The sequence below is a fragment of the Pelodiscus sinensis genome, chromosome 5, assembly GCF_052426305.1.
Source record: "Pelodiscus sinensis isolate ZL-2025 chromosome 5, ASM5242630v1, whole genome shotgun sequence".
Taxonomy (NCBI): domain Eukaryota; kingdom Metazoa; phylum Chordata; order Testudines; family Trionychidae; genus Pelodiscus; species Pelodiscus sinensis.
The window spans coordinates 32,283,667-32,307,040 of record NC_143056.1 but is presented as its reverse complement, the minus strand read 5'-3'; the positions used below and the strand labels follow the sequence as shown (position 1 = coordinate 32,307,040).

General features: G+C 46.0%; 1 long non-coding RNA gene across 2 annotated transcripts; it reads right to left on the bottom strand.

Annotated features, from left to right (window-relative positions):
• Window positions 1-14,790: 14,790 nt before the first annotated feature.
• Window positions 14,791-22,769, bottom strand: LOC149524305 (uncharacterized). 2 transcript variants are annotated; one of them, XR_016349599.1, is made up of 3 exons: window positions 22,690-22,769; window positions 15,917-16,192; window positions 14,791-15,640 (listed from the first exon to the last, which is right to left on the bottom strand). It is a non-coding gene; the product is annotated as an uncharacterized LOC149524305 (long non-coding RNA). The 2 variants fall into 2 exon arrangements; XR_016349600.1 differs by lacking the exon at window positions 22,690-22,769 and adding an exon at window positions 16,923-19,596.
• Window positions 22,770-23,374: the final 605 nt, after the last annotated feature.

The window sequence follows — 23,374 nt, the reverse complement described above, 5'->3', positions numbered from 1 at the left end:
CTGTCTCTAGCTCCTGCTTCTCCAGGCCCAGCATCAGGTACGAGCGTTTGTTAGATGGGGGTGTGTTTGGTTGGGTGGGAGGGGCTCCTGAGGCTGGAGGCTCAAGGGCACAGAGGTTCTCAGCCTGGGAGGGGCAAGGGTGCTACAGCAGGAGACAGAACTGGAGTACAGCACAATGTGGAAATACAGAAGGGTACAGCAGAGGGAAGAAGGATTATAGGGGTGCATCTACACTGCACCATAACCCGAAATAAGATACGCAATTTGAGCTATGCAATTTCAAACTTATTTCAAAGTAGCTTATTTCATAATTTGGCGTTGTCTACACAGAGCCAAATAACCAACTATTCCAAAACATCCCTTACTCCTCGTGGAATGAGGTTTACAGGGACATCGGAATAGTGGGCCCTAAATAACGGGCTTGCTGTGAAGATGTGGATTAGCTATTTTGGGATACTCCAGTATTGCAGTGGAGACGTAGCCTAGGAAAAGCACGGTAATATGGGGGGAGACTGGGAGACACAGCAAGGTAGAGAGCAGTGGAGATGTGAGAGTGAGAGAACTGAGAAAAGAGTGAAAGAGAAAAGGAGAAGAGAGCAGGTGGGGGAAATGAGAGAGGGAAGGGAAGAAGAGCTGGAAAATGCAGAGGGACAAAGGGGAAGAAAGATAAGGGAGAGAATGAAAAATAAAAGAAAACGAGGGAAGGAAATGAGAGAAAAATACAGGTCAGAAATTGGGACAAGGAATGGCAGAGTTGCAGCAATTGTGTCTGAGCATGATGTGAGGGACTATGGAGAATGGTGGCTACATTCCTGTCTGTTACATACAGGCAGCATTCCTGACTGTTCCATCTATTGCCATAGCGCGCTGGCGTTGTCTATTCACTGTCAGCTTTTGAATGTAAAGGAGGGGTGCACCATGCAAATTCCGTCTTTGTAGTTTGTGGAAGGAGCAAAAACCATCCCTCATTTGTCTGAGAAGAGTGGCAATACCAATGGACAAATAAAGCATAATGAGTAAAATCTTTGGTGCTCAAAATCTTTCCTGACCTTGAAACTGAGAGTTGCTGCTGTCTTGGTATGAAGTATCCCAAAATAAACAACCTGATCTCCTCAAGTGTTGCATTGTAATCAGCAGGTAGGAGTTTTTGGGAAGCTGAGAGGATGCCAAAGGGTGAATAATTTATAATTGATTTGATCAGCAATCATTTTGCTTACATCCTTCCAGATATTAGCATAAAATAGGTTTATTTATTTTGTTTTGTTAGATCTTAAGACAGATATACAGATTCATTTTATTATCTCCTCTACATTTTTAAATAATATACCCTTTAGTTTAGCTTATTGTCATTTTTGTCATGTTGCTTCAGCAAAAATGAACATGAATTATATAATTGGATATTAATGCTGAAAAGAGTCAGTGTAATTTTGGTACTGTGAGGTCTGTTCTTTGATACATAGATGGTATTCCCATTGATGTTAGTAGGAATTACACATGTATATTCATAAAGGATAGACCCCCTCAAGCACGGCACATCTCATATTACATAGTATTTTATGAAGGGAACATGTCATTCACACTCCAGTTTTAATTTGTTGATCCTTTAAGTTATTTTATCTTTTTTCCTGTTGCCCCTTCTTCATTTGGGATGTTATGGGGAATGTGACAAGCACAAAAGATAGTTTTCAGAAATTGCAAATCATGCTTCTATGTTATCATTAGCCAATAAGAGTTTGATCAGTGTGATGTTTCTAAGCCTTATTTCAGGCCCCAGTCTCACAACTGCATCTGGGTAGTAGGAAGCAGAGGTCCCTGGTGCAGCTGGGAATGCATGGCCTGTGTCTTTTCTCTTTGTCACTTGATAGTCTTCTCGAGTGTTCTGTAAGAGGAGTATCCACTGTATATAGTTCAATTAAGTTCTTTATTAAACAGTGATTTTTCTGATTAATCTTTGTTTTCCGAATAAATATTGCTCCAAACTCAACAGATACAGTTTACAATTGATTATATACAATAATATATAGGATGGGGGAGTCACAGCACTGTAATACAGGAGGATACTAAGATATTAACAACCACCACCAAATATTAAGTACCTTTTTTTTGTAAAAGACACTGAAATACGCCTTTTACAAAAGGTCCCAATCCTGATTAGCTGTACACATATGGATTTCCAGTGAAGTAATGGGACCATTCACATATGCAAAGTTAAACCCACTTAAGTGTTTGCTGGTTTGGGGCCTTTAGGGATTATAGAGGTATGTCTACACTACGGGACAAAGTTGAATTAAGATACTCAATTAACATAGCTGAAGTTACATATCTGAAGTCAAAGTAGCTTAACTCAGTTTTTGATGCGGTCTACACTGCAGGAAGTCAAAGGGAGAGTACTCTTCCTTCAACTTCCCTTACTCCTCATGAAAGCAAGGTTTACCGGCATCGACTGGGGTGCCCCTCTCACTTCAAATTAGTTGTCTTAACTAGACTCTAATTCAAACCCTGGAAGATAGTGGCAGCTTTGATCTTCCTCTGTAGTGTACACATACTCTAGGAGAGAGCCACAAAGTGATATAGGCACCTGAAATCCATGTATAGGTACCCAAGTCTCAGTGTTTAGGCACTGCTGTGATATATAAAACTCCTGTTTGGCTGCCACCTATCCCTGTAGGCTCCTAAACTCACTTGTCACTTACATTTTTGCTGTAAAAGTTCCTAGGTGACTAAGTGTCTGCCTCTGAACATGTGCACTACTGGCTTAGGCAGGCATCTGATTCTTCTCTCACATCTAAAGCTCACTGCTGGCCTTAAGGCCAGTAGAGGAATGTCCATCTTGCTGGTAGGCCCAATCTGGTGATGCGCTGAGATGCTGGACTTGAAGAAGAACTCTGGGGAGCTTGAAAGCTTGATTCTTTCATGCACTGAAGTTGATCCAATAAAAGATTATCTCACTCACCTCATTTAATTCTACACAAAACAGCCACAGTGGAAGGTAGCCTCCCTTAAACTTTATCCCAATGGTTAGAGAACTTAGCTGGGATGTGGGAGACTTTCATTTAATTCCCTCCCCGCCCTTTCCTCCCTCAGCACATGATGAGTACAAAAGGCACATATTTCTGGGGGAAGTCTGGGACTGGGAGTCTGCTGGTGTCATTCTGTGTGTAATTCAAGTTGAAACACTCTTACAGGTTGGACCTCCCTGGTCTGGCACCATCGAGACTTGACTGGTCCCAAAGGAGAGAATTTGTCGGACCAGCAGACATCTCTTGCCACCGGCCCCCAAACCCATTGCTGGCTACTGGAAGGCTGCCCCAGCAGGCACTGTCTTGCCTTTCCCTCACCTTAACCTGGCTGGGCTGCTTGCCCAGCTGCTGTTGGGCTCCCTGGGCAGCAGAGGCTTCAGCTCCATCTGGGGTTTCCTGTGGGGCTCTGGCCCCAGGGGTGTTACGGGGCTCTGGTCCTAGCCCCATGCTTCTGCAGGTCTCTGACCCCACGCTGCTGCAGGACTCGACTGCAGTCCCAGGAACTGGTTCTAAAAAGAGCCAAAATTGAGCTGCCTTTTGATTTATGTGGTTGTACTGCAAAGATTAGTTTCAGACCTAACTCTTAATGTTATGGGTCTTCCACTTCAAATATCGGCAGGTATTATTGGGCTGGGTATTTTAAAGTATTTTTAAATGTAATAAATTAAAACCTACCAGGTTTTCTAGGCCTTTCCTTCCTTTCCAGTGACATTGTTTGGGTAATTCATAATAAGAAGTGCCTCACTGTGGTGATATATGGCATTGATCTATCATGAGAGCACTATCATCTCTCTGATGTATTAGAGTGATTTGTCATTAAAACACCATTGATGTGGGTATATATCACTCAGCACTGCCTGGCTGGCAAAAACATACGGAGGAGACAAGGATAAAAGTTTAATGTATTAAATCAAAACGACATGTATCTGAACAGAAACACCTCCCCCCCCATGCCATTAAAAATGGTGAGAGGCTATTATTAATTATATTATATATACTATATACTATACTATATTATGTTATTAGATATAATGAGAGTCTCCAAAATACATTTTAGTTTTTTTTTAAATTACAATTTTAATGGAGTGATGAAACTGCCCTCTCATCATCCATGCGTTGTTTTCCTGTTCTAGAATGTGTGGGGTTGATAGGTGAAGCTAGAAAGAAAAGATGCAGGGCAACGATCCAATGGCATCAGTCTATCCCACAGCTTTGTTAGGAAGCTGGAAAAATAATACAATCAAATGTAAAGTATTATACTTCAGTTAGGATTTGCTGAAAGCTCTGGATCCTATTAATATTCCTGTGCTGTATTTCTTGACTTTGAAATTAAAACAGAGTTCCTGCTCTTTTGTAAGTTTAAGTGAAACAAATTGTTGACACATAGGCTAACAAGGGAATGTGGTGGGGGAGAAGCAATATTGTGTTTCTAGCAAATTATAGGTCTTTGTTGTGGAATGTTTATTAAATTCCCTGTCAGTTTCAAACGTGTTGCAATATGTTCAAATGAAAATATTGGGGTCACATCTGTTCACATGAAACAATGTTGATAGAGATGTGCAAATTAGATTTCTACTCTTGTAGGACTGTTATATGCACCTGCGGTCTTAGAATGTTATCTATGCTGGGCTGAGTTTTTTGTTTTTTTGGGAATATTTAGTAAGTAGTTGGGGGATCCTTTTTACTACTGAAGCCAAGAGCAGCAGAATTATGTTAAAAAAATCTTCACTTGCTGGCTTATTACATTTTGAAACTGGAACTGGTTCTAAAAAGAGCCAAAATTTAAAAATATGAAGCAAGGAAGGATTCTAACACATTCCACAAAAGGCACAGGGAGGTTAAATCTTTTGCTGAGGGCCACACAGCAAGTTAGTGGACAGAGCAATGAATAGAATCCTTAGACTAACATTAAATTTTCACACACCCCCAACTCCTAAACCACACACACACACACACCTTTCAGAAATCTCATTGATTCTTCACTTATTCTGTCCATTTTTCATCTGCTTATATTGCATGTTACAGACGTAACTAACCTTTAAAATTCACCATCACCATCAAAGCAGACTGAATTCAATACAGTACAGTATAACTTTACTAGCTTATTCCCACTCCTGGATTATTCCTAAAGAACAAAGCAGAGGATCCTACCACATAGAAGTTTCTTGTGACCAGGTTTTGTTAAGGATCATCTGACCTTCAGTGCAAGATAATTGGTAAGGCACAGATGTAAGACACAGATGTAATCTGGACTTTACAATAAAAAATGATGGTCAATATTGGATCGGCACCAAGCAGTACTGCGTGTCTTCAATAATAGAATTATGCAAAAGAATTATGCAGATATCTTAACAGAAAGCAGTAGACAAAAACACAGAAGCAAAAAAATCAGTTTCAAGAGTGCTGGGGAACCTTTTAACAGCATTGTGTTGGAAGGGGGGATGTTGTGTGCATGACGATACATTTTCAGCACAAAGATCTTTCCATGTTTACAGCCCTGGGTGCAACTGGAGTTGAGCCCAGGTACAGAAAACTGGGAGTTATTAGTTCATCACTTACTTGGGCTTTGACTTCGAATGATCAAAGTCCATTTCCAGTAGGAAAAGGTGGTAAAACAACACTGACAAGGCCAATCAGTGTTTGGTTCTTATGACAGTGATGCCACATAGAAAACTACCCATTAAGTTTAAAAATATAATCTAGCAACATTAGGTAGAGATAAACTTTCAGCTCCATGCACAGAGATCCTGCTGTACACATCTCATAAAGGTATACAGGAGTTAAGTGGACAGAATCCACTGTGCCACACTGAAAGCCAGTGCTAAGAATCATGAACTAAGTCCACTTCTGACAGTGATTCCTTCAATGGCCTTAAGCAAGTTAACTCTTCTGTGCCTCTGTTTTCCAATCTGTAAAATGGGCCTAATTTTTATATATATATATATATATATATATATATATATATATATATATATATATATATATATATATATATACTGTGCTGAGGATGAATGATTAACTCATTTTTTTAATTTCTGTGAATTGTAATTCTAATGAATTCTCAAGAAACATTTATCTTACTTTGCCTATCTTAATTTTCAATTATTATTAATGGAGATATTTTTGTTGGTTTGTATGTGTATGCTAAAATCAGTATTAACTGATAAAATCTGATTCTTCCAAGCCTGTATGCAACTTTTCAACCCCAGAAAGACACTCATAAAAAAACTTTCATTACTGTAACTAGCACTGGTCACTGTCCTGACTATGTTATTATGCCTTGGGGCAGTAGTGAGAAATATATTAACGAAACATAAAAATATCTGGAAGGCTATTTGTCAGGTCATATTATGAGATATACAGACATCTTCCAGAGTTCTCCATGAATGAAACAATAACATGTGCACATGCGTGTGTACGCGCACACACATATTTTGTAGGTGCAAGCAGGGAGCAGAACATCAAAAGGGCAAAGAGAATGAAAGAAAAGCACACACTGTGAAATACAGCTGTTCTATCAGATCTCATGAAAGAAGCTGGTGAATGTTCTGTCACTGACTTTCATGAAGTCTGTCAAGGTAAAAAAAAGCAGGGGACAGCCAACAAGACATCCCAGAGTGCCTACTTCTGTTAGAAGCAAAGCACAGAATCATTAATCTGTTCCAAAAGAAAAGTGCAGCTGCTCATTTCTGCAGACAGGGAGCCTGGCAAAGGAGCCCAGAAACTTCAAGTCAATTTTCTTTTTGATAACTTGGATGGTGAAGTTAAGGGAGCTAATTAATAACATTGCAAGTACATCATTAATTACCTGGCAGCATCCAAGGCTTACAAAGAATGGAAGGTGATGCTTGAGATGGGTGTCTAATCTCAACTAATTGGATTAATTTAGAATTGGAGATACATCAACAGTCAGTACCAAAATGGGGTTAGGAAGTGGTTCAGGGGAGGAAAAGGTTGCAGTAGTGTGGTTACACTAACCAACCACATCTTTGTGTCAGTAGCTTTAAACCAGGAGGGCTGGGAAGTAGACTAAAGGTAGGAGAATGATCTCAACTATGCAGTTGGATTCTGACCTAAAGCCCAGTAAAGTCTGTGGAAGAATTTCCATACAGAAAGCAAAACATCTTATAAATTATACACTACAGGACTGTTAATTGAACAAATACAGAATGACTGTCTAGAAGGGTTTGGGGGGTTACAAAGGACATGAGCTAAAAACATTATGCTGTCTCAAAAAAAAGGTGAACATTTTTCTGGGATGTATTAGCAGAAGTGTTGTAAGCAAGATTCAACAAATCATTCTTGCATTCCACTCAGCACTGATAAGACCTCAACTGGGCACATTTCAGGAAGAGTGTCGGAAAACTGGTGAAAGTCCAGCAGATTAAAGACCTAAAAAACAGAACCTTTTAGGAAAGATTGAACAAAATTGCATTTGTTTAGTCTGGAGAAGAGAAGACTTTGGGATCAATTGTTCCTCGTAACCACTAAGGAAAAAACAAGAAGCAAAGGCCTTAAATTGCATCAAGGGAGTTTTAAGTTAAACATTAGGAAAATCTTACTAATTGTAAGAATAGTTAAGCACTGGAACAAATTACTGGGGGGGAGGTGTTTGTTATGGAATCGCAGTCATTGGAAACTTTTAAGATCAGGTTAGACAAACATGTTTCTTGGATGGCCTCGATAATACTCAGTCCTGCCTTAGTTCAGGAGACTGGACTAGATGACCGATTCCCTTTCAATCCTACTATTCTATAATTATGATCACTTAATTGTATTATAGTAATGCCTGAAGGTTCCAACAAAGACCAAGTTGGAGCCAGCAGGCATTACAATATAATATACATAATAAGGGTGTGTCCCTGTACCAAAGAACTTGCAATCTACAGACAAGATACAAGATGTGAGGCAAAATAGAACCCTACAGAAAGGAAGTGTCCTGCCCAAGGTCACATAGAAGGTCAGTGTAAAACCTGGGAATACATCACAGTTTTGACTCACCGTCCAGTGCCCTATCCATTGGATTAGACTCGCTCCTGTACTGCAAAATCTACCGCTCCAATTCTCCTGTACAAAACCTAGAGAACACATAGCACAGGAGTAATCAGTCTGTTTCAGAAAAAAGTTTTCATCAGTCCTGAGGCTGAAATTAATATTGATGTTAAAAAACAAGCAAAAAAATTGTCACATCCCAACAGTGAAAAGGTAGGCGTTGTTCAAAATATTGTTCTATTCTGCAATTTCACAAGTCTAGGCTGCTTAAGGAAAAAAAGATCTGGCCTTCATTGGCTGCAAAGGAACAAAGCAGATCTAAACAGTCATATAATTTAAGGTCTTGCTGTGCTCCATGCAACAATCTTTTTCCTCCACGTGTTTATTATAATAGTAATTAATTAAAATATTGTCCTTTGGTGCCTTCCAGTCAAAGTGTTTTACAAATATTAACAAATTAAGCCTCATAATCTCTTTGTGAAGCGAGAATAATTGTTATCCACATTTTATGGTTGGATAAACAAGAGCACAAGAGAAATTAAAGGCTGACTGTTCATAGCCTTGCATGGGTGGACACATAGGACAGGAAAAGGCCAAGAAACCTTTCCTTTCCTTCCTTTTCCTTTTGGTGCTGTTCGTGGGCTGGTTATTGAGTCCTTGACCACTCAGAGCCCAAACACTGAACAAGGTTCTTAGGCTAGAACTTCCATGAACACTATCTGCTCATCACCATATTATCTAAGGGTACGTCTAGACTACATGCCTCTGGCGACAGAGGCATATAGATTAGGGTACCGGACATAGTAAAATGAAGCGGCGATTTAAATAATCGCCGCTTCATTTAAATTTACATGGCTGCCGCGCTGAGCCGACAAACAGCTGAGCTGTTTGTCGGCTCAGCGCGATAGTCTGGATGCTCCCCTGCCGACATCAAAGGTATTTGTCGACCACCCAGGTATTCCTCCTGGGATGAGGCATACCTGGGTGGTCGACAAATATCTTTGATGTCGGCAGGGGAGCGTCCAGACTATCGCGCTGAGCTGACAAACAGCTGATCAGCTGTTTGTCGGCTCAGCGCGGCAGCCATGTAAACTTAAATGAAGCGGCGATTATTTAAATCGCTGCTTCATTTTACTATGTCCGGTACCCTAATCTATATGCCTTTGTCGCCAGAGGCATGTAGTCTAGACGTACCCTAAGTTTCCCCAAAGGACCAGTAAAAGGACAGGGCTATGCATCCTCCCTCCCCGCAACCAGCAACTCCAGCCCCACCATAGGGAGGGCACACTGCATTCCTGGAAGGGCTGGCACATAAATGGGGCTTCCCTTAACTTTGCATGAGGTCTGGGGAGCATCAGACTTGAATCAGGAAAGTGTTTTCAAGAGCTCCTGCTAAGAAGTTAGTTTTCCATCTTGTCTGCAGCTGTGTCTGAACCCTAAATTACTTGCCCAAGGTCATGCAGGGAATTTTTGGCCAAGCCAGGAGTAGTAGCCAGGAATCCTGACTCAATCCCATATTGTAACCCAGGAGTGGGCAATAATTTTAGCTGGGGCTGCCTCAAAAATTTGCAAGTGGCCCTGGGCCACCTCAGAAGGGGCAGGGATGTGACACTTCTGTGCTTCCCTGCCCACAAACCCTGATTGGCCTGGGGGTGGAGGGAGCACATGAAGTCTTTGCCCCGCCTGTCCCCCGAAGAGAACCGCCAGCTGTTCTGAATAGCTGGCAGTTCTCTCAAGGTGCCTGCACCCCTAGCACTGGGAGGAGACTTTGGATGCTGCCGCTGCTCTCAGGTCAATCAGGGCCTTGGGGCAGGGGAAGCACAGGTCTTACTCTCTGACCCTGCCCAGCAAGGGAGCACAGTGCTTAGAGTCAGCCACAAGCTGAGCAGCAGCTGGCGGTTCACGCTAAGCACCACGTGCCACTGGCAGGGGAGGAGGCTTCACGTGTTCCCCCATCCCCAGGTTCTGATTGGCCTGGGGATGGGGGAGTGGCAGGGCATCCATGGGCCAGATAAACCTGCTTGGCGGGCCGGATCTGGCCCACAAAGGTCCTTTTGCTCATCCTTTCTCTAACCACTGGCTCCCATTCCTTACTTATCATAGAAAAGAGCTAGTCGGTTAGTCTATGGACCAAGTTTTCCTCTTCATTTCATCAGCTTGAAAACAGGATGCTGGTCAGGATCAAGACACAGGAGTAACTGTTTAGCCAACCTGTCTTACCAGATTGCTAGCTCAGAGGTTTTTTTCTAACATTGTCACATGGAAAGTCAGACTTACATTTTTCACTAGAAAAGCCCCTGGAGAGTCTCTATTATAATGGCCATTGTCTGCAGCACACAGACATCCAGTGCTGCCTCTGGGTTTCCAGGGTGAATGCTCTATTTTTAAGTAACAGAGAGAAAGGAAGAGCATGTGAATGATTCAGGAGACAATTCCATTGAATTCTGCCTCGCAAATGGTCTGCCTGGATGTGATGATGAATTTCATTGCAATTATATCTCTGCACGTCTTGAGCTTTCTGGGGCACTTCTTCCTGCAGCAGCTATGAGGCAAAAGGGCTTCTTGACACATTGTTCAGTTTGGCTGCCCTTGCCCTCCCCTTACAGACTTTCTATCTAGCAGATAATAAATTACATTGTTTCATGTGTTCCTGCTTTTTCATTCAATAAGATAAATGAACATAATAACTCACTTTGCTTGCCTCTGAACACAGTCTGCTCTACATACAGTGAAGATAAATAAGCAAGCTAGCCAACCTCATTTTGATAATATCTAGGTAAGCACCTATAAACTCTCCACTTGATACTACAGAGATGAGCACCATAGAGAAGCCTGTGAATTAAATAAATAAATAAATAACTACTGAGGAACAGGAGAAAGAGGCTATAATGATTAATAGTATCCTCTTGCCTATATTCTACATCCTACATATGAACTAGGGATGTTAAATGTATTCATTTTTGTAATTGTGTAACTGCTGACATTTTCAGTGATTTCATGTTTACATATGGGCAGAGCAGGCAGGAGCTGGCACTTGTGGGGAGACAGTTTTTAAGCCAGCTCTCCACGAGCACTGCCGTCCCCCACATGCTGCTGCTACTGTATTAGAGGCAGCAGCATAGGGGACAGGTGGCTCCGCAGGTTACTTTTAGGAGCCAGAGAGCTTCATACTGAAAATTGGCTCTGGCATTGACTTATTACAGTAACTCTTGAACTGAGTCACTTAACCACTCTGAGCTTCAGTTTCCACACTTGTAAAATGAATGTTTGGCCTAGATATCTTGGTGCTGGGCATGTGAAAATATGAGAGATGGCCAGAAAGAAAAATAAGTAGGTTGGACTAGTTCACCTCCTGAGGTCTCTTCCAACCATATGATTCTATGATTCTGTGTAGGTGAACTATTTGGGTGGGTGGAAGGGATGAACAATACCAAAAGGGAAAAAGCAATTACATTAAGTGGGAAGTGGGGAATGGGAACAAGAGTAACTTGCCATCTTGTTCCAATTAACTGTTTACAACTGACTAGTTTCTCTTTTTGAAACCTCTGTATTTAATAGGTGTTCCTTCATGCTAGGACTCCAGCTATTTTTGTAGAATCATAAAATCATAGGGCTTGAAGGGCCCTGGAAAATCCAGATCCCAGTCATGGCTGGAACAAGTACCTCACTATCTGGGCCATCCCTGACAGGTGTTTGTCCAACCTACTCTTAAAAATCTCCAATGATGGAGATTCCACAACCTCCCTAAGCAATTTATTCCAGTGGTTAACCATCCTGACAGGAAGTTTTTCCTAATGTCCAAACTAAATCTCCCTTACTGCAATTTAAGGCCATTGCTTCTCATCCTATGATAGAAAAATTATTCTCCTTTAAACTCTCTCTCTTCCTTGAAACAACATTTTAGTGACTTGAAAGCTATTCTCATGTCCCCTCTCAGTGTTTTTGTTTTTTGCACTAGCATTACACTGTTGACTCATATTTGGTTTTCATCTGCCTGAGGCTGTCTTCTTGATATCCTCTCTACCAAATGACTTGCCCTCTGGCTGTCATGGTTTTGTTTCACATCACAGAATTTTCATCAGAGTTGGCTGTAAGATGTTTTGTATCTAGGATTACTCTTTGATTGTATGCTGTTCTTTTCTACAGTCTATGTCCAAATTGTGCTTCTGGGAAAGATCCCATGTTTCAGGGGCTGTGTCTACATTGGCGCAATCTTGCGCTAAAGCAGCCGCTTTTGTGCAAAAACTTGCTGCCTGTCTACATTGGCTGCGAGTTCTTGCGCAAGAACACTGACGTTCTAATGTAAGAAATCAGTGCTTCTTGCGCAAGAACTCTGACACTCCCGCTCAGGAAGAAGCCGCTCTTGTGCAACTGTTCTCGGCAAGAGGCCGGTGTAGACAGGCAGCCAAGAGATTTTGCGCAAGAGCCGTCCAAACGGAAAAAAGCCCTAGTGGCCGCTTGGATACTCCGTACGCGCAGGCAGCTCCGGACTTCCTGGTAACCTGAGCCCCCTTAAAGTCAGCCTGCAGAGGCCACAAGGCAGAAGCCCTTCTGCCACCTCTGCCACCCAGCTCTGCTGTGCGGCTCTCCTCCCTCCCCAAACAGCCATCAGACCACCAGGATGGCCACTCCAGGAGGGGAACAACCTGCACCCCCAGTGCAGGAGGCCCCAAGGGGCACAAAGCGACACGTCCTGTCCTGGTCCCCAGTGGAGATTGAGGCCCTCCTGGAGCTATGAGCCGATGAGGAGGCCCTGCATGACACCTGCTCCCGTCGGTGCAATGTGGACATCTTCTGACGTGTGGCCCAGGTGCTCTCCGACAAGGGTCATCCAGCCTGGACCTCAAGCAGGTCTGGGCTAAGGTCAAAGAGCTGCACCTGGGCTATGTCCGGGCCAGCGAGGGCAAGGGGGCAGGAGCCGACACCTGTCCCCACTACCAGCGGCTCCACGGCATCCTGGGCCAGGCACCACCCCAGGGATCCTCGGTTCCCGTGGACACCAGCAGGTTCCCCTCCGTCACCAGGCCCAGGGAGGCGGGGGAGGAAGAACAGCTGTCCAGTGGGTTGGAGGACAAGGAGGACTAGGGGAGCAGTGGGACCCTCCAGGTGGAGATCCTCTCCGGCAGCCCCGACGTCTCCCGTGCGTCCTCGGAGGCTGGGAAAGGAGCCACTGGTGAGTGTTGCACTTTGCACTCACAAGGGCAGGGGGGTGCCAGGCCCCCAGGGGGAAGGGAGGGAGAGGGAGCGTCACTTAGGCAGCGTGAGCTGCACGCTGTGTAGCATTAGCAGTATGCAGCATGTGCAATCACGTGCAGCCTGGTAACCAAGCGGCACGTGGCCGTGGCAGGCAGCTCCAGGGCATGCCTGGGACCGTGCTGCTCACTCACATCCAGGCCAGGGGGGAAGAGGAGATGCAGGCTGGAACCAGCCAGAGCCCCAGAGGCTCAGGCCAGAGCCCACACCTCTGCAAGGGTACAGCACACAGACCGGCACACTGTTCCATGCCTGGCTGTGAGGCACAGCCAGCTGCTCCTGGGAAAACTGCAGTGTCACAGCCCTGTGAGTGTGGCCCACACTGAGTCCCTCCCTGCTCCTGGTACCTTGGCTGGCATCCCCCAAGGGAAGTCCCCACTGTGGCCACACATGTCCCTGGGCTACTGTATGTGAGGGCTAGTGGGAGGGAGAGGGCAGAAGTGTTCGGGCCAGCCCTAGGCCCATCTGAGTTTCACTGCAAGGATGGTACACGTCCCTAGTTCCGTCCAGGAGACATCCATGTGATGGGGATTTGAGAGTTCAGACCACATCTGCCATATGTGCTCCCAGGCACTGTGTGGGGATTCATCTCCCTCCCTGTCAAACACCATTGATTAACCCTAAAGCCTCCCAGCCTCCCCCAGCAGGGAGTTCCACAGGTGAACACAGCACACACGTCCTCCCACCCCCCAAGGGGCTAGGACACAGATGGGTGGTTACAATACATGGAGGAGCACCCTTCTCTGGGGGTGGTCCGGTATGCAAACATACAATACACGGGGAGGAGGGAAACGAGTGGGCCCACGCCACAGTACTGTTGTGTCACCTGGGCTCAGGGATGGAAGGCATGGGGTGTGGAGACAGTGGCTGGGTTGCCTGACTGACCCATCCTTTTCTCTGTTCCCTGCAGCGGGACCAAGCAGGAGCGGGGGACCCTCTAGGCCTGCGGCAGCACCCCCAACTACCCAAGCATCAAGCTGGCAGGTCCGTCAGCCGGACCAACTTCTTTGGTGGCACGTGCAGGCCGTCGAACGCATGGAGATGACCATCACACGCTGGATAGAGGCGGACCTGGAGTGGCGCCAGCAGACCTGGTACCACTTCCAGGCCCAGTGTAACAGTATGGCAGATGCCATCACCGCCCTCACCCACGCACATTGGGCACGCCATACATTACGTCATGGCACTGCCCCATGCCCCCGCTGTCCCTCCCATAGCAATGCCCGTGCCCCCTCCTTCTGCTGACCCTCCTGCTCCCGCAATTCCCCCTCTTCCTGCCCCTCCTGCTCCTGCAATTCCCCCTCCTCCTGCACCCCATCCTGCCCACCTCCCCGTGCTGCCTGCCCCAATGCAGCCTCAACCACCACACGTTGTGGTCCGCCCCCGCAGAGGCAGTCGAAGGGGCCACCCCTCCCAGCAGTAGCTCCCCCTTCCTAGTTCAGATCCTCCTCCTCCCTCGCTCCCACCCTACGTCCCCCCATTGTAAATAAAAAGTTCCTAACATTGTGTTCCAAAAAAACCTGTGTTGTTGTTTATTGGGAGGTAAGGGGAGGGGAGGAGAGAAGGGTTGGGGATGGGAGGGAGATGTCAAGGGAGACAGAGGCAACTCTACTGTGAGGCCTGGGAGAACATCTCCGTCAGGGCCTCCTGGATGCGCACCCCATCACGGTGCGCCTGGCGGATGGCAGCTGTGCGGGGCTGTTGAAAGGCCTGGCCTTCGCCTGCCATCCATGCCGGGAGGAAGGCCTCCCCCTTCCGCTCCAACGATGTTGTGGAGCACGCAGCACACAGCCACTACCTCAGGGACATTCCGCTCACCCATCTCCAGACGGGTGAGCAAACAGCAAAACTGGGCTTTCAGACGGCTGAAGGCGCACTCCACCTGGTTGCAGGCCCAGTTGAGGCGGTTGTTGAACCAAGCCCGGTTATGGTCTGTTCGCCCCGTGTAGGACCGCATTAACCAGGGCAGCAGGTGGTAGGCCACGTCCCCCACAACACATGTGGGCATGGGCACATCCCTGACAGTAAATTCCTGCTTGGGGAAGAAAGTGCCCACCTCCAGCCTGCCAAAGAGGCCGGAGTTTCTTAGGATGCGGGCGTCATGTGGCTTGCCGGGCCAGCCCACATAAATGTCCAGGAAGCAGCCACGGTGGTCCATGAGGGCCTAGAGTACAATGGAGAAGTACCCCTTGTGGTTTATAAAATGGACCGCTCGATGCTCTGGGGCACGGACGGGGATGTGGGTTGCATCCAGGATTCCCCCACAGTTGGGGAACCTGAGGGCAGCGAAGCCAGCCACCATAGCGTCCACATCCCACAGGCGGATGACTCGCTTGAGCAGGACATCATTGATGGCATGGACGACCTGCAGAAGGCTGCACAGAAGCACAGGGGAACGCATCACATAAGGCAGGGTGAGTGCGTGCTCCCTTGGGGGGTTCCCATCCCGCCTGTGATGCCATGTGCCCTCACACTCACACACACCAGGGCCCCCTTGCACCACCGGCCACCTCCCCCCACCAGCAGGCCTGTGCAAGGGAGGGATGGCCCAAACCCTTGGGTGATGGGACATTCCCCATTGCCCCAGCCTAGAGTCTTGCCTGCCCCTGGGCATGGAGTGCAGCACACTCTCCCCCTCCCCCAGGACTTACCTGCATGAGGACGGCACTGACGGTCGTTCTGCCCACTCCAAACTGGTGCGCCACTGATCGGGAGCTGTCCAGGGGGCTAGCTTCCAGAGTGCGATGGTGACCCTCTTGTGTCGGGGATGGGTGCCCGCAGCTGGGTGGTGCCCCTCTGGAGCGCAGGGGCGAGCCAGGCACACAGCTCCAGGACCGTCTGCTTTCACATGCGAAAGTTCCGGAGCCATTGATGGTCATCCCATTGCCCAAGGACCAGCCGGTCTCACCAGTAGGGTTGCCTGATGGCTGAAAGAAAAATACTGAACACTCCTCCCCTCCCCCAAAAAAAAAACAAAACGGGAAAATAAAGGGGGGGGGACACCAAAGTTGTTGAGCAAAAGAAAAAGAAAAAAAAAACCACACATACAACCTCTGAGAACCTGGATCACTGCTAGCGGTTACCAGGTAATTGTTTAAAAAAACAAAACAAAACCCCCGAACACGCTTCATTGGTGGGGGAAGGGGAGGGCCGGCCAGGAAGGGAGCGGTGCTGTCCAAGAAGGGGGGGGGGCCTGGAAACAGCTAACGAGGGGGGGGGAAAACAGGGCTGGCCGGAAGAGATGGGGGGGCAACAGGAAGCAGGGTTGGCTGTGGGGGGGTCGGGTGGAACGTGGCTGGCCGCGGGATTTGGGGGAAGGGGAACCGGCCGGAAGGGGGCGGGACGGGGCTGGCCGGGAGTAAGGGGGAGCAGGAAGCAGAGCTGGAAGGGGGCAGAGGAGTGCAGCGGCACTGGCCAGGAGGAAGGGGGAGCAGGAAGCACAGCTGTTAGGGGAGGTGCAGTGGGAGGGCAGGAGAAAGGGGGAGCAGGGAGAGGTGCAGCGGCGCTGGTCGGGGGAGACAAGGAAGAGGAACAGGCTGGTGGGAAGCAGAGCGGAGGGGTGCAGGGGGGCTGGATGGAGAATATCAGGAGGGGAAGTGGGGGAGAACCGGCTGGGAAAGGGGGGGGGCAAAGTGGCCGGCGGGGAGCGGGACTAACCTGGGCACTTGCTCCCTGTCCCGCGCAGGCTCCTGGCGACGCACGAGTGAGGAGGAAGCTTCCCCTCCTCCTCCTCCTCACACTCAACCAATTGAGGGCTCCCGGCAGCAATCACAGCCCCGCCTCCCAATTGGGACTCCCAGCTGCTCCCCCGCCCACACCAGGCTTCCGTCCGGTGCGCAGCCAGAAAAATCAGAAAATAACGGACATTGCACATGTCTGGTATTTTTTTGTTTTTTTTTTAAACCAGACAGAGCGCACAAATACCGGACTGTCCGGTGCAATACCGGACACCTGGCAACCCTACCCACCAGTCAGTACCGGTGTCCAGTCTCCACCAGGGCCTTTCCACAGTGGGGTGGGGATGCCACAGGGATGCCCTGGCCTTCCTGGTGAGGGAGTCCAGAGCGACCTGCACCTCGAGGTCCTGCACGAGGAGTGCAGCAGCCTGGAGCGGCAGCTGCAGGCACTCCAAAATGGCCAGAAAGGGCCAGAGCAGGCACAAGGCCACCCCTGGCTCCATGGCACAAAAAGAGAGGTGAGGTCAAAAAATCAGCTAATGGCACTAAGGCACCAGGCTGTGGTGTCCAACAAGGCAGAGGGCAACCACACATAGAACTGCTCTGGCTGTCAGTCCCTGCAAGAGGTCCTAAAGCCCGCAGCAGGAGAGAAATGGCTGTCCGGGGAGATCCCTTTAAGCCCGTGTCTCAAAGGAGCTCCAGCCCCCGCCCCCGGAAAGGGCTGGTGCCCTTTTGCCCTCTCCAAAATGGTTCCGAGCTCCTGCTTTTGTGCAAGAGTGTCCCGCCAATGTAGACGTTCTCTTAAGCAAAAGCGCCTCATTCTTACGATGAGTCCCAGCCAATATAGACGCTCTCTTGCGCAAATACTTTAACGTAAGAACTCTTGCGTTAAAGAGTATTTGTGCAAGATCATGCCAATGTAGATGTAGCCAGGGTGTTTTCCATCCTGTCTTCATTATTCCTACATCTAGTTGTGGCCAAGCATTGAATCTATGTGAACCACTTATGTGCTCATCATTGTGGTATTTGACCACCAGGTCTCTGCAGATATGTCAAATTTAAATACTTCCTATAGCATTCAGTCATAGAAAAGCTGTATTTCAAATCCACATCTGTTTGGACTGTGATGCACTTATCTATGATGCATCTATCTTGTAAAGACCAAACCTGTAAAGATTTCCACAGCTCTGCTATGGTGCATTCTTCCTTCATGCCCTTTGCACTTACTGATTTGCTTGTTACAGCCCAGAGGGGTGCCCTCTTCAGCTAGCCTCTTGCAAGTTATTGCTATCTTCTCTAGTTGTGTAGAATTTCCCATGAAATGTACTCTTTCCCCAAATTATTTTATTTGACAAGGAAAAAGGGAAACTGCTCACCCTCCCCTACTCAAATCCCCCTTTTAAAGACATTTGCCTAAGGAATGGCATCACTATGCTAATCCATGCATGAACAAAGGACACAAGAGGGATGGATCAAAAGCACAAGCTAAGCCATATGTATAAGATAAGGTTTTGTTCTTGCCCTGTTCCCTCTGAGTCTCTGGAAATGGATGTACTTGCTTGCCACCATAATCACTGATTACCATGTCATTTGCCTGTTGTATTAAAGCTGCTTGCTTAATTAATATAATTTTCAAGGGCGGTCTTGGCATGAGAGAGACAAGCTGTTTGAACTCTAGTAAACACACTGAGTATATGATCATTGTATGCAGATCCTGCAGCCTTTCTAAAGCAAGCAGACAGAAAGCCACATGAGTTAATGAATTCTTTTTTAACCACCTGATGCTGGTCAAAGCTTTGATCCATGAGGTTTAAGGGCTGCACGGAGAAGATGGGAAGAAAGATGTTGTTGCTGTGGAATGTGCAGTATCTAAACTGTTAATCAGCTTGCTCTGCAGTCTACTGCAGAGTTTGCTTTATTAAAGCTTGCTGCTGCCTATACACGTTCACTGGCACAGACCTAGGGAGACAAGTAAATGCTTATCAAAGCGCAGTGCACTTACTGCTGCATTGCAGAGCGTACTGGCATAAAATGATGGGCGTAGGTAATCACAGGTTGAAGCTTCAGTCTGCTTATGCAGTCTGTATCTGCAGTGTCATGAATATTTGGAATAAAAGATTCTAAGGAGGGCTGGAGACTCAACATTCACACGTGGGGCTTTCTAATTAACTCTCAAATGTCTGGCACTGAATGCATTGGTCTTTAATATGTTCTGTGTTGCTTAATATATGTTTATCCAGAGTTATTCCATGAAGTTAAAGATTAATTTTCTGTGAGGTACTAGCTGGGGTAAGCTTAATTGTATTTATTATTATTTACTTACATTAAGGCAGTGACCAGAGGCTCCAATCAGGATCAGGGTCCAATTATGCTATATGCTGTACAATGGGTCTATAGAAGTGGACTTGAGCCCTGCAAATAGTTTACAATCTGAGAATTAAAGTCTCTTTGGCTTTCTTGTGGGCTTATAATATAAAGGTTTGGACAGAATTAAGTCATTGTCACAGAATTATAGGAGATGAATTTAATCCAGTTTCCCACAGTAACTCTACTTACAGGGCTCGTCTACATTGGCCCCTTTTCCGAAAGGGGCATGTTAATTTCAGAGATCGTAATAGGGAAATCCGCGGGGGATTTAAATATCCCCCGCGGCATTTAAATAAAAATGTCTGCCGCTTTTTTCCGGCTTTTAGAAAAGCCGGAAAAGAGCATCTACACTTGCCCCGATCCTCCAGAAAAAGCGCAGGAATAAGATCCTCCGGAAAAGGGCGCTTTTTCCGGAGGATCGGGGCCAGTGTAGACGCTCTTTTCCGGCTTTTCTAAAAGCCGGAAAAAAGCGGCGGACATTTTTATTTAAATGCCGCGGGGGATATTTAAATCCCCCGTGGATTTCCCTATTATGATCTCAAAAATTACCATGCCCCTTCCGGAAAAGGGGCCAGTGTAGACGTAGCCACAGAGTTACATTTTAAGGAGTGTTCTTTGCCCATACAAAAAGTAATTGAGGATTAATAACAAATCTTTATTGAAACTACTCTAGTGGTTTGTAACTACACTAGTGCTATTAACCTTCACAGTGCAGTTTTTTCTGCAAGGAAACTAGTGTTTACTTAAGAGGTATTAAACTTTTTTTAATCCTCCGCAATATATGTATATTTGGAAACCTAATTTTAATCATGCCCATATTTAGTTTACTCTTGGTAGGCAGTTAGTTGTTGGTTCAGGGCTTCTTTTATCTGTGAAGAATTAAATGTAAAGTACTATTTAAGTTGCTGCTTAATTTTCAAGACAGAACAATAATGGAGGAGTGGGTCTCTTCACCCTATATGTTTGTTAGTGATTCAATACTGTATTTCTTGCTTTACTCAGCTTATGTCTAACAGCAGAATACATAGCTCATAGTTATTACAAAAAGATGTATGCTCAATCTTATCAGTGCATGTATTTGAAGTTATCCATCCATTTATATTTTGTGGTGTTAAGAGATTTCATACACATAGCAGACCTGAATTACTTATTGGATGCAATTGATTTTGGGGACTCCAGGTCAAATTTTTGAGGGAGGTGATCTGGGAATTTGCAGTGAAATTCACTGAAAAAAGTATGGTAAACTGTGAAATGGGGGTTCTCTTCAGCAAAAAAATTGTGCTTATCTGGAAATAAATAGGGGTTTGTTTGGTGGAACAGAAGGTTCCACACCAGTTCCAGGATCAGAACCACCATGGAACAGCCCAAACTACTAAGCCCCCACTGATACAGAGGAGCCACCAGGACATAGTAGCAAGGCAGGTGTTACAGCTCAAATGTCAAGTATTGCAGTTTAGAATTTAAAGTGTAGTCATGATTAAAAAATGACTGTAAAAGTGTCCATTAGATTTTCAGAGCTGTTCAGCATCCACAACTTCAGATAAAGTCAATGGGAGGCGTAGATGCTAAATGAAAAATGAAACTTCAGTTGTCTCAAGATGGACACCCCAAAACTGAGAGACAGCATTTTTTAACATTTTAAGCTTAAACTAGTTTCTTCTTCAGTGAAATAGAGATAATGATAGTCGCCTCCCTTACGGGATGTTATAAAGCTAAATTCAATGGTTGTAAGAGGTCTTGAGAACCATCCTTAAAAGGAAGGAACTATGGAAGTAGAAATGTTCTTATATTGTTAAATTGAACCAAACAGTCACCTTCTCTTCATTCAGATCCTTCCTCAACTTGCTTCCTCTGGTGTCTGTCTTAATACACTAACAACAGAAGTGTTTCAGTTTTAATTATAACAGGAAAAAAAATCTCTGCTCATCCCACACTCTTTGTGAACAGTAGTGTCTATCTAATTTGGAGCCTAAACCTTTTGGGGGCAGGAGTGGTGACCTCCATTGATTTAAACAAAGCTGAATACATTGACAACTCACATGTAAATCTGCTTTGTATAATGTCAATAAAACTGTATGCTAAATTCTAATTGTAGCTCCCAAACCTAGCTTCCTAACTTGATCTGTAGAGAAGGTTCCTCGGAAGTCCTCAGATCCCTTGTATTGGCCAAGATATGGCTGTGCACCTCTATGACCCTAACAGCATCCCAGGGCAAGGGATTCACTGATATCTGTAGTGAGTTTCAGGGGGACTGAGAAATTCAGTGTACCCCACCTCACTGCTGTCAGAAACTATGTCTGAAGGTGTGAGTAGGAAGCTAAAAATATACTGATAACTAATATTTTGTGTAGTGTATGTATGTAGGACAAATTCAAAATTACAGACATATTGGAAGGTACGTTCTTAAAGTGTCTTGGCAGGCAGAGCTGACGTGATCCCACCCTAGACAAAGAAATGTGGTCCTGCCACCTGAAAAATATTTCTAAGGCACATTAAGAGCATATTCCTTCTTAAACTGCTCAGCAGCACAGCTTCACAGGTGATGAATCAGCCCCATCCAGTCAGAGGCTCAGGGCTCCATGCAGGGAGCTGACTAAGGGGTGTAATCACCTGTGAAGCTGTGCTGCCACATAGCTTAGAGGGAACACTGGTTAAGAAACAATGGGAATACACAAGAGGCAAACAAAATCATCGAGTGAACAAAGGGAGCTTTCTCACTCTGCATCATGGGAAGGGAAGGAAGATTGCAAAAAGAGATCAATTTGCATTTTAGCAAATACCAGAAGGCTCCATGCCTCCCTTCTCACAGCTTGAATTATTTTTACTTTGGGGTCTAACTTTCAGAAGAATCATTTTCAAAGGTTCACTGGATTACAGAAGAGGGGCAAAGAAGTCCAGGTTACTTTTCACCTAAGATGACAAAGAAACTAGGGCACTTTGGACTTTGTGGGAGATCTTGACCAGAAGAGTGGTGAGTCATATAGCTAGGGAGGGAGTAACATTTAATGGGGGGGGTACTCCAAGATTTTGGTGAGTGCTGAAGGGCTGCACTTCTGTGGAGACTGTGGGGTTTGGAACAGAAGGTGGGGTATGGAAAGGAGCTTGGGATAAAGGACTGGCCTGCAGGAGGGAGTGTGGGTAAAGGAGGGGGTTATGATCTGGGGCAGGAGCTTGGGGTGTAGGGTCCAGGAGGGGTTATGGGTGCAGGAGAGGATTCTGGCCTGGAGGAGGGTATAGAGGGAGGTGCAGAGTCTGGGAGAGAGTTGTTACCTGAGGAAGTGGGAAGAGGGGATACAGAGGGTTTAGGGAGTAGCCTAGGGGCAAGTAGTTGGGAGAAGAGATGGGGTGCCAGAGGCAGCCTCTTGCTGGGGGGCACTTACCTAGGCAGCTCCCAATCAGCAGCTTTACACAAACCTGAGACAGGCTCCCTGTATGTGGTGAGAGAGGGGACTGCTCCAGCACAGGAAGGGAGTAAGGAGGCTTCATTTGCTGCCCTTGCCTTCAGCAAAATTTCTCATTGCCATTGGCTGGAAACTGGCCAATGGAAGCTTGGGGATTTTACTTGGTGGGTGGGGACAGTGCTGGAAGCTTTCTCCTCACTTCCCAGCTTGCATAGGAATTAGCAGCCTGCTGTTTAAAGTGTCTGCAGCTGCTTTGTAGTAAGGATGCCAGCGAGGTGGCTGTGGGCCCAGTCCATCAGTTTCATGGATCTGGATCTGATCCACTAACCACCTCTTGCCCACCCCTGTGCTAGAAGATATTGTGGTAACAATCATACCTTGAGCCAAGACTGTAGCTTTGTTAAATGTTAGCCACTAGAAAGTGGCCTTTATTTGGTTGGAATAATTTCTAAATCTGTCCTTTATTCTTGAACTCAAAATCCTATTAATAAACTTTGGTTAATAAGCTTGTTTTATATATGCAAATAGCTTCTTTCACACTGACACGCATGAATACAAAGATTAAGGCAAGACTACTCAATACGCAAGCCCCATTTAAGTCAGTTCTGCTGATATTAATAAAATGCAATATTTACCTGATTTCCATCCATATGACAGCACTTTT